The sequence below is a fragment of the Prunus avium genome, chromosome 8 (assembly GCF_965620075.1).
Source record: "Prunus avium chromosome 8, drPruAviu1.hap1.1, whole genome shotgun sequence".
Classification (NCBI taxonomy): Eukaryota; Viridiplantae; Streptophyta; class Magnoliopsida; order Rosales; family Rosaceae; genus Prunus; species Prunus avium.
Genome location: NC_142291.1, coordinates 29,798,367 through 29,810,771, shown reverse-complemented (window position 1 = coordinate 29,810,771; position 12,405 = coordinate 29,798,367). Strand labels below are relative to the sequence as shown.

At 38.1% G+C, this 12,405-nt stretch overlaps 1 pseudogene; it reads right to left on the bottom strand.

Moving 5' to 3' along the window:
- Window positions 1-759: 759 nt before the first annotated feature.
- Window positions 760-3,034, bottom strand: LOC110772316 (L-type lectin-domain containing receptor kinase IX.1 pseudogene; annotated as a pseudogene).
- Window positions 3,035-12,405: the final 9,371 nt, after the last annotated feature.

Sequence of the window (12,405 nt, the reverse complement as noted above, 5' to 3'; positions counted from 1 at the left end):
TATTTCGTCAGTTTTGTAGTTTGCCCAATTTTTTTGTCTTGGTAACATAGTTTGCCCAATTCAATTGCAAAAGAACCCACCTTTACAAACCCCACAATTTCTGGGAAATTTGGAAAAAGGAATTGGAACCCACCTCCTACACCCCAAAGAACAATTCCTGAACCCAAAGGGCAGGACCTTGATTTTGTTAATGTTGCATACAACCATCTAATTCACTATATGACTGGGCTAAGCTCAATTCCTCGTCTAATGGTCTAATTGCTTTCAAAGTGAAACATATACTTCTAAAGATTTAAGCAGGACTATGTTCTTTCCCTTGAGTTTTTCAATTGGGTTGCAGCTCAAAACCCCCGTTAAGGGATATGGAGAAAAACTTAGTTGCAACGGGAATAGTACTGTTTTGTTATCCCTGACAAATAGTGCTTTGTCATGTGTTAGTGTTGTCACATGTGCCATGGTGTTATTGGTAGAAGATAGCAAAATAGTTTTATCCTCGTTACATAGAAGTCCTTCTCCTGTTAATGTCATTGGCATTCCTTCACATCCTCTTAACATTCTTTTATTTATTTTTTCATTTTTGTTTTAAGAAACTGAATTCATGGTATGACCAATTTTGAATAAGGGAAATGCTGTTCAAAGTTCAAAACCCTAAGCCAAATTTCTACATTGACTTTTAGCTGCAAGCTGGAGTGATTTGCTTCATCATGACAAATTGTTTGAACCAATCAGTTTTTGTCTGTCGGGGAATGCAGTGATCATGCATATCATCTAGCGGGTCAAGCAATCAGTTAAGAAAGATACACAAAATTTTAGAATAGAAAATGTTACAAGTGGTGTAAACTGATGTCCACCAAATCCAGATAACACCCTCAGCCACACACATATTTCCCCCCTTCCTAAATAAGAAGAATTAATACTGAAATGAACATCCCTACATTTAACTTCATCTATTTGCCCTCGAAGTTGTTTGGTGTACTACTTTAACGACCCACAGTTTCGAAACTAGAAGTTAATGATTGCTGAGAGGAACCAGCTTCTTGTTGAGGTTGAGGTGGCGGATGATCATGCAAATCTTTTGGAAGTTGAGGCAATGGTGCTTCAAGCTGAAGAACCCTCATCACTTGCCCTGCTTTTGGTCTTTCCTTGTTGTCGGGATGAGTACACCATAATCCCACAATTAACAAGCATTCCATTTCATTTGGAACAAAATTCATATCCAATCTCTCATCAGCTGCAGAGAGCAGATTTCCGGCAAGGTACAGCTGCCAAACCCACCTGAAAAGCGGCACGTGATATTCTTCATACTGATAAGTCCTCCTTCCACATGCAAGTTCCAAGGCCACAACTCCAAAACTATACATGTCTGACTCTTTACTAGCCCTACCTCCATTTGCATATTCCGGGGCTATGTAACCAAAAGTCCCTACCACTCCTGTTGTCTGAGTCCTGAACCGCGGATCCACGAGCTTAGCAATCCCAAAATCACCAAGCTTAGTCTTGAAATCGTAGTCCAACAATACGTTGGCTGATTTGATATCCCTATGCAGGACACACGTCTCTGCATCTTCATGTAGGTAATGAACGGCTGTGGCCAAGTCCAAAGCTATCTTGTACCTCAAAACCCATTGCAAGGTTGTTCTAGGGCCGAATAGATGTGTGTCAAGGCTGCTGTTAGGCATGTATGCATAAACAAGTAAGCACTCGCCTTGCTCATGACACCATCCAATGAATTGCACCAGGTTCCTGTGTATTAAGCGGCTTATTATTTTCACTTCGTTGATGAAGACTTTCTCATAGTGCTCGGATTCTGGGACGATTCTCTTCACAGCAACTGTGCAGCCTAGATCTTGTATGATTCCTTTATAAACTTTCCCTGACCCTCCTTGGCCTAGCCTTCTGTCGTTTGCAAAGTCATTGGTGGCTGCAACTAATTCTTTGTAAGAAAATCGTCTTGGCAAGGCTTGCCACACAAGATCTGTGGAGGCTACTGAATTGGAGTCATTTCCATGTTCATCAATCCTGTTTATCTGCCTCTTTACCACCAACCAGCATATGGCTACACCAAGAATCAAAATGAAGACAGAAACTGCAACGGCCCCAATCCAGAATAACCTCCTCTCCTTTTTGGTACTTAACTCCTTTGAGTTTGATCTGAAATCCCATGTATATATAGCATTCCGCTCTCGGCCACGGCCACTTGAAGTTGAAAATCCAATTGTAACCCACTCTGGGAGAACCTCTCTCAGGTCAATAGGGTAAGAAAGCGAAGTGATGGCCACATCAGTATATTCCTCATATGTCCAAAACACAGTGAGGTTCTTGGTGGTAGCACTGTAAGTTATCTGTACGTGAGCCTTCTTCCCATTGTTGCCGAGAGCATCCCAACTGGCATTAACAACTGAGGAGATGTTATTGATATTGATCCCAACGTGTGGCGAGGGTGGATCCCATGAGTTTGGACAAGTGTCAAACTCAACCATTACAATTTGGTTTTGGGATGCTTTGTTAAAACGAGTGGTGGTGTTTAATAATCCTAGATCACCACCAGCAGAGTTTGGTGGAATTGGATAGTGAACAGGGGCAAGGAAAAACACAAGTCCATCAGAAATGCTGGTATCATTATCAACAGTGTCGATAATGAAAGAGAAATTAGTAGTGAAGTCTGCCAGTTTAGCAGAGTCCCATAAGTGCAAAGGTTCTGCATACGTAGCTCGGCCAGTGCGGCAATATATATCCTGTATATCTTTGGCTGTGATCGTGCTGAGTTCAATCACTCCTGTAGAAGGCGCGGCATCACCTTCATAAAGTATGTTGTTTGCATCTCGACCAAAGTCATTGATGCTGAAGGAAAGTGGATGAACAAAGGGTTGGAAAAAATTGAAGAACATGAAGAGAACAACAGAGCAGTTTATCAAGGATTGAAGACGGAAAGTTGATAGCCTGCTTAGAGACATCGCAATGCAACCAACAACAAGAACGTGAAAATCTGCAATGCAAGGAATAATGGTAATGTATGTGGCAACTATAATGAAGAAGTCAGAATTATGAAGAGGGTAATGAAGACCAAGGATTGCCATGTTTTAAAGGGAAAGAAGCCAAGACTTTGACGTTGAAAACAAAAGCACAAAGAAATTGAAATGGTCCATGTTCAAAAAATAAATATTAAGAAATCGTCCATGTTAGAGCATCTACAATCATAGTCCTTATTTTTTTAGTTAAAATTTAGATAAAAACACACAAAAGTTATTTTAGGAGCTCTCTATAAAATTTGAACTCTAATCATACTCCCTAATTTAGAGAGTCATAAATACTACAGTTATTTTTTAATTCAATATGATTGGTCTATCTCTATAAAAAAAAAATATATTAAAAAAACAGCATTAAATTATAGGGAGCCACTATAAGTCATTTCTCTCTCCTCAGATTGAAGAGCTCCTAGAGATCTCCCTATTTTAGGTGGTGGATAGGGAGCATGGTTGGAGTTGCATTTTTCCAATTTCTCCCTAAAATTTGTCTAAGGAGGTGATTTAGGGAGCCCATTGTAAATGCCCTTAGGTGTTCTCGACACGCTGCAAGATGAAATCAATTATAAAAACACCTAACATGGACCATACCAGTGTTTGTGTCATAAGATAATTTTCACAGCATTTCTGCTGATACATAGAAATGCCAAATACTTCACCTCTTACCATCCATTTTAACACATATCTAGCCTAAGGAAAAAAAAAACCCATACAGATGACAAATACATACAAAATAATTGAGATATTAGAGCACCTACACCCCAAAAGGCAAGGCAAGGGCAAGAAAAAAAAAGATTATGCAACAAAATATAAACAATTTAGAAATGTAAGAAATAAAATGATTATGCAAGAAATTTACAAATGCAAGAAGAAAAAAAATGATTACAATTTACAAATATTGGAAGGAGAAGAGTTTGTATGAGGATTTGGTGTGGAAAAGTGAATAAAATTGTTATGTATTTATAGAGAAAATATCTGTAATTTTTTGGTTTTTTTTTTTAAAAAAAATTGAAATTTTTTTCTATTTTTTTCGACTAACGTCAGCGCCTTCGAGCTTGAGCCGAAGCAGAAATTGCCCGTGGGCTTGCCAGGATTGGTGGGATCCAGGGCTTGCCCGGGCTGCATGTCGCGCACTAGAGGGTCTTTTGCCCGGATTGGTGGCATGCGACGCTGGACTTGCTCTTAATCAATCTTCAAAGTAACAGCCCCACAGTTCCACCTAAAAACTATTCTAGAAAATAAGTTGTTGGCTTCATCAAACCATTTGACACTTCATTGACGAATGAATGTTTTCGTGTAGTGTGAACTTATTAAATTGTAATGAATAAAAGCTAAAGTGAAAAAAAAAAAATCAAAAAAAAAAATTTAAGGGCCACATAGGTAGGTAGGTGGCAAAATTGGCTTTGCATGGGGCAGCCATATTCCATATGTTGTCTATAATGTGCGACGTTACTAACAATGTGACGTTAAGAAAGAGTCCGGTTTACCTGTTACCAAAGTTCCTGTGCCCCCTTTTCCTTACTAGTTTTGTGACATGTGGCAAGCCACTTAACACCGCTTAACTCTGTTAACTCTTTTTGCTTCTTTTTTCTGTTTATCTTTTTGCTTTTTCTCCCTGTTCTGCCCCTTTCTCTCTTCTCTGGTTTCCCTCTCTCCCTCTCTCCTTCGTCTCCCCTCCTCTCTTTCCTTTTTTGTTCTCTTTTCCAGATCTCCACCTTCCCATTTCTTTTTTGGGTCCCTAAACAACAAGTTATGTTACTATCAGACAACATGATTCAAAGAAGTTGTCGAAGCTTCTTATTAAACAAACATCGAAGTCAAAAGTCAAGCCGTGCAACTTGTGCAAACGCGTTTAGAATCTCTAAAATTCTCCAACATTTCACAATCAAAGACCCAAGAAAAAGAAAATCAAAATTTCCATGAAACTCATCAGCCTTTCCAGTTCCATATATATATATATATATATACAGTTATTCTCTTATCCGAATGTCCGCACGTTATTATCGTGCGGATCCTATTGTAAACAGGCAGGAAAACAAAGAGGGGTAGTACAAAATACACTGCGTCCGCACGATAATAACGTCCGAATGTCCGCATAAGAGAATTTATGTATATATATATCTCCACCCACCATTTTTGCTCCCTTTATTTTCCAAACCTCTCTGAATCACAGCCATGGCTGCCAAAGAACAAGGCAAGCCCCTAGCCCCAGCCAACTCATGCCATCTCCGCAGTGATGAAGGAGGAACTCAGTAAAGAAAGAAAAAAGGAGAGGAGAGAGAAAGAAAAACAAAGCAAAAGCAAAAAAAAAAAAACGTGGAGGTGGAGACCTGGAAAAGAGAACAAAAAAGGAAGGAGAGGAGGGGAGACGAAGGAGAGAGGGGGAGAGGGAAGCAGAGAAGACAGAAAGGGGCAGAATAGGGAAAAAAAGCAATAAAATAAACAGTAAAAAAAGCAAAAAGAGTTAATAGAGTTAAGTGGCTTGCCACATGTCACGAAACTAGCAGGGAAACAGGGGGCACAGGAACTTTGGTAACAGATAAACCGGACTCGTTAAGAAAGGCATAAACGTTTACGTACAAAGCCAACGCACCTTGCTTTGACGTTTGACAAAAGCATAACGGTTTATTCCGTTTGATTTTAATATCCATATCAATTTGCCGTATATTTTGTTGGGCGGATAATAATGAACCAAACATGTGGATGACCAATAAAATTATTAAGAAACTAAAATGATATAAAAGCTATTTCTCTGAAAAAAGGAGAGAGATAAAAATTAAAAAATTAAAAAGAATAAACAAATCCATGCAATGCAAGTATCTGCTGTGAATATTTCCAAAGTGGGAAAGTACAGCAACCTTGTAAGATGAAGCTTCAACCTTGCATGAAGGGTAGCTGGGTGGATTCCCTGAGCGGTGGGCCCACAGTACTCAAGTGGATCAAACAATGTGTGTCATCTGAGGTAGAGAAAATAATAGTTTGGAATATGCAAAGGAGGTGTAATTGGCAATGGCAATGGCAATGGGAATGCCATGTGAACTCGTGAAGGAAATTCTAACGTGAGAACCCAACTATAATGAAGAAGTCAGAATTATGAAGAGTGTAATGAAGACCAAGGATTGCCATGTTTTAAAAGGAAAGAAGCACAACACTTTGACATTGAAAACAAAAGCCCAAAGAAATTGACATGGTCCGTGTTCAAAAAATAAATATCAAGAAATGTTCCATGTTATGTGTTCTCGACACGCTGCAAGATGAAATTGACATTGAAAACAAAAGCCCAAAGAAATTGAAATGGTCCATGTTCAAAAAATAAACATTAAGAAATAATCCATGTTAGGTGTTCCTGACACGCTGTAAGATGAAATTGATATTGAAAACAAAAGTCCAAAGAAATTGAAATGGTCCATTTTCAAAAGATAAATATCAAGAAATAGTCTATGTTAGGTGTTCTCGACACGCTGCAAGATGAAATTGACATTGACTCAAATTGGGAACATGCATGGCAGCTGTGCCCAACTGAAGGGTAGACCTGTTGACTTGACTCCACTGCCACTCGAGTTAGAGTCGGCCCATAGCATGTGCGGGCTGTGCGACTGCACAGGGCCCCCAAAATTTAGGGGCCTCCAAATGTTTTTAAAAGTCCAACATTATATTATATCTTTTTTTATTCCAAAAATATTATTATTATTTCCTAACGAGCGGATATTTGTTCCTTCTTGATTCTTCTGTCTTCCGTCCAAACACAAAATCTTCTTTACTCTTTGGCAAGTCAAAAGGCGTGCTCTCTCTCTCTCTCTCTCTCTCTCTCTCTCTCTCTCTCTCTCTCTCTCTCTCTCTCATATTAGACTTTAGAAATTATATGTTGCATTTGGAATTAGCCATCATATGATTGCAAGAAGTGTGCATCTTGAGTGTTGCTGGTTTTATAGTATTTTGCTTCATTTTGCTAGGTGTAGTTCTTTTGTATGCAAAAGAAAATTGAATAGATGTGAGTATGCAAAAGAAAATTGAAAGGATGATCTTGATTCTATTTGTGGGTTCTAATTTAATTGATGCCACGTAATGATTTCGGTTTAATTTATGACTTATGAATTTTAAAATTTGAAAAATTGTTATTTTACTTATACTCATAGGGCCTCATTAGCTTTCTTCGCACAGGGCCTCCATATCTAATGGACCGGCTCTGACTCGAATCTTTTCAAATTTGTAACGCGTTGGTTGGAGATCAAGGGGTCACTTCGTCCACACAAAAAAAGGGGCCATTTGGGGGAGTTAGAAATTTCCAAGTTGTATTTCTAGAAACCACTCATTAATTATTCATTCAGACTCTTAAAAGTATATATCATATAACCCTTTTCCTCATCATTGTCTTTTGTTTTCCTTTCTTCCCCCAAACAATCACCGTTGGACTTGAACCAAAGAAAAATTGCAATATCAAGAAAACCTCAAATAATGAGAAAAATCTACATAAACTTCCATTGAACTTCCAGGTAGCTGCCGGTTCCTTCGTAGCAAAGTTAACTGGAATAGTTCTAAGTGGCTCTTTCTACTTTAACACATAGCAAAGAAAGCACCTACTAAGTACATGCAAAAATACCCTTTCCTCCCCTTTCATGAACAAACACAACCAATAAGGAAGCCCTATTAAAAAGACAAGGAACTTGATCATTTCAATTTTCCAAATGCAAATCACTTAAGCTAATTTCAAGAAGAAAGGCTAAAACCCCGAGGTAGGAAAGAGTACTGTTCGGTTCATTTTTACACATGATTTATCATGTTATTCACCCATTATTTTGAGTTAGTTCTTGACATTTTATAGCTTTTTACTTCCTTTTTGTGTTTTCATAGGTTTTACCTTGGTAAGAATGAAAATGAGCTAAAAGTGCATTATTGGTTATAAATTCTGATTTTTGTTCATTTTCGTAGGTCAACTTCTTGGCCTTGGATCAGCATGCTCTGGTGCTCGGATGAGGTGAAGATCTTCATGAAACTTGTTCCAATGGATGTTAACTACAACATATCCGAATTTGAGCTCCATTGGACAAGTGTAGCCTATCCAACTGATCTAACAATTGATGCTGGCTCTGGAAATCTATTTTGGGCCAGTTTTACTTTCACCTGGTGTTACCTCATTTCTACTTGTTACCATGCCTTTTGGTAACAAGAAATTACCTTGGTTAAGAGATATCTTCTGAAGCAATGAGCATCTTTATGAAGACAAGAACAAAAACAACCCATCATGGCAAGGGGACAAAGGCTAAGGCTTTGGCAAAAGAATGTGTTTTATATTGAAGAATGAGCTGGAAAGCAAGGAGAGAGGAGTGCAAAGAGCATCAGCCATTGCAATCAGATTCATTATTGAATTTTGCATAGATTTTGGAGTTGGAGATGAAGCTTGGAGCTAGGGAGATCAAGGAGGAAGACAAGGGCAACAAAGCAAGAAGTGGAAGAGATTTCTTTGAAAAAAGGAGAGAGATAAAAATTTTAAAAAAAAGAAAAAGAATAAACAAATCCATGCAATGCAAGTATCTGCTGTGAATATTTCCAAAGTGGGAAAGTACAGCAACCTTGTAAGATGAAGCTTCAACCTTGCATGAAGGGGTAGCTGGGTGGATACCCTGAGCAGTGGGCCCACATTACTCAAGTGGATCAAACAGTGTGTCTCATCTGAGGTAGAGAAAATAATAGTTTGGAATATGCAAAGGAGGTGTAATTGGCAATGGCAATGGGAATGCCATGTGAACTCGTGAAGGAAATTCTAACGTAAGAACCCAACTATAATGAAGAAGTCAGAATTATGAAGAGTGTAATGAAGACCAAGGATTGCCATGTTTTAAAAGGAAAGAAGCCCAAGACTTTGACATTGAAAACAAAAGCCCAAAGAAATTGAAATGGTCCGTGTTCAAAAAATAAATATCAAGAAATGGTCCATGTTATGTGTTCTCGACACGCTGCAAGATGAAATTAACTTTGAAAACAAAAGCCCAAAGAAATTGAAATGGTCCATGTTCAAAAAATAAACATCAAGAAATTGTCCATGTTAGGTGTTCTCGACACGCTGTAAGATGAAATTGACATTGAAAACAAAAGTTCAAAGAAGTTGAAATGGTCCATGTTCAAAAAATAAATATCAAGAAATAGTCCATGTTAGGTGTTCTCGACATACTGCAAGATGAAATTGACATTGACATTGACTCAAATTGGGAACATGCATGGCAGCTTTGCCCAACTGAAGGGTAGACCTGTTGACTTGACTCCACTGACACTTGAATCAGAGTTGGCCCATAGCATGTGCGGGCTATGCGACTGCACAGGGCCCCCAAAATTTAGGGGCCTCCAAATGTTTTTAAAAGTCCAGCATTATATTATATTTTTTTTTATTCCAAAAATATTATTATTATTTCCTAACAAGCAGATATTTGTTCCTTCTTGATTCTTCTGTCTTTCGTCCAAACACAAAATCTTCTTTACTCTTTGGCAAGTCAAAAGGCGTGCTGTGTGCATCTCTGCTCTCTCTCTCTCTCTCTCTCTCTCTCTCTCTCTCTCTCTCTCTCTCTCTCTTCTCTCTCTCTCTCTCTCTCTCTCTCTCTCTCTCTCTCATATTAGAATTTAGAAATTATATGTTGCATTTGGAATTAGCCATCATATGATTGCAAGAAGTGTGCATCTTGAGTGTTGCTGGTTTTATAGTATTTTGCTTCATTTTGCTAGGTGTAGTTCTTTTGTATGCAAAAGAAAATTGAATGATGTGAGTATGTGAAAAGAGACGAAGGATGATCTTGATTCTATTTGTGGGTTCTAATTTAATTGATGCCACATAATGATTTCGGTTTAATTTATGATTTATGAATTTTAAAATTTGAAAAATTGTTATTTTACTTATACATACAGGGCCTCATCAGCTCTCTTCGCACAGGGCCTCCATATCTAATGGACCGGCTCTAACTCGAATCTTTTCAAATTTGTAACGCGTTGGTTGTAGATCAAGGGGTCACTTCGTCCACACAAAAAAAGGGGCCATTTGGGGGAGTTAGAAATTTCCAAGTTGTATTTCTAGAAACCACTCATTAATTATTCATTCAGACTCTTAAAAGTATATATCATATAACCCTTTTCCTCATCATTGTCTTTTGTTTTCCTTTCTTCCCCCAAACAATCACTGTTGGACTTGAACCAAAGAAAAATTGCAATATCAAGAAAACCTCAAATAATGAGAAAAATCTACATAAACTTCCATTGAACTTCCAGGTAGCTGTCGGTTCCTTCGTAGCAAAGTTAACTGGAATAGTTCTAAGGGGATGTTTACGTATCAGTAATGGGTATGGGAGGAAAAGGAATGATTTCAATTCCTGACTTCCCCTGCGTTTACTTGCAATCAGGAATGAAAAAATAAGTGGGCTCCACCTCAAAATCCGTAATCACATCCCCTCAAAACTAGGTATCAGATCAACTAGGGGGGAGTAGTCGATACGATTCCCATTCATGTTTTCTCTTATTAACTTCCAAAAATACCCTTATCACTTTACCATAATTCCAAAACACCCCAAACCGTAAAATAAAAATAAAAACTCACGCCAAGAAATTCTAAGACGCTCCAACTTTTTTTTCACGTTAGCTTTACAGACACAACCTCCCAGAAGCAGTAGCAATGCCTTGTGCTATGTAAGTCATTCTATCTATCTGTCTTCTTCTTCTTCTTCTTCTATCTTCTGTCTTCACATTCATCACAAAACAAAGTACGGTCATGGATAAAGACTTTTGTGGAGATTATTAATCTTTTTTTTTTTTGGTAGTATAAAGATATTATTAATCGCATGATATTATGTAGGTTATTATTATTTGATTGTTTACTACTTACGTAGGTGAAAGATATATATTTATTGGAGTTTATTTTTTTGTTTGAAATTGGCTCTAGACAAAGATGTTATTAACATTATCATTGAACTCGGCTCTTGTTGTCGCATATATATTCCTCATGTTTACACCGCCTTACTGTTTTGCTGCAGGATTAGTTTGGTCTCCTTAGCCAATTTGAGAATTATATATATGTGCTGTGGTGAAAATGTGCAGGGCATTTTAGTAATCAAATTAATTTGGATTCTTATTCATGAAAATTAGTAAACAATAACAATGGGAATCAACCCCATTCCTTTGCAAATTCCATATGTTTAGTAAACAGCTTAATGGAAATGATTCTTTCTATACCGATTCAGTAGTTCCCCGATTCCTAAATTCTCTGATTCCTTACTTTCTCCATTACTGATACGTAAACATGCCCTAAGTGGCTCTTTCTACTTTAACACATAGCAAAGAAAGCACCTACTAAGTACATGCAAAAATACCCTTTCCTCCCCTTTCATGAACAAACACAACCAATAAGAAAGCCCTATTAAAAAGACAAGGAATTTGATCATTTCAATTTTCCAAATGCAAATCACTTAAGCTAATTTCGAGAAGAAAGGCTAAAACCCCGAGGTAGGAAAGAGTACCACCCATGCTATTGACTAAATAGACGAGTCAAACAACTTATACAAAACAGACAAACCTAAAACCTAACCACAAAACCCTTAAAATAACATCCCATCACTCCGTAGGTACTGTCAAAGGAGTCCTCATATGATCTAGAGAAAGCATCCTAATTATTTGTACAAAGTCAAAAACGTACTATGGGTATCAGAATAGATCCAACCAATTACCCAATCGCAAAACCATTGAAACACATCCCATCACTACACATGTACTGTCAAAGAAAGCCTCCTATGATCTAAAGAAAGCATCATAGTTCTTCGTACAGAGTCAAAAACGCATTGTGAGCATAATAACAGATCCAGCCAAACACCAACTAACACCTCCAATTTTCTTGATCCAGAACCCTAGTTGACAAGCAAGGGAGACCAAGGTTGGCCTCTTAGCCTGAAGAAATTTCTGAAGAAAGATATTCATAGTAGGAACGTTCATCAGTTGCCAAGCCCACGAATGTTCCATAAGAGAATAATTAGGGAGACCTTGGAGACCCCTTGAGGCTAGTCTCCTCCGCCTTGTCAACAAAATCCTCAATACAAAAACTACGCTTACTAGAAAAAGACATGTCACTAACAATCAGATGCCTAACACCAGTTTCCACAGGCTTCTAATTCCCGCTTGGTGCCGCATACTTGTCATCCCCTTGAGCAGAAGAGATGGTGGTCATCTTCATAGCTTTAAGATGGAGACCCCTCACCAGCGACTGCCTCCTTGGGAACCCAGAAAGGAAGAAGGCGCAGCTACCCCACAAAGAACAAAAGAGCAACAACAAAAAACGTAGTACCCAATACACCAAGAAGAATCCAGAGAGACAATCAGAGAAGACTGAGATAGACAACGCAGAGAATGAGTAAAA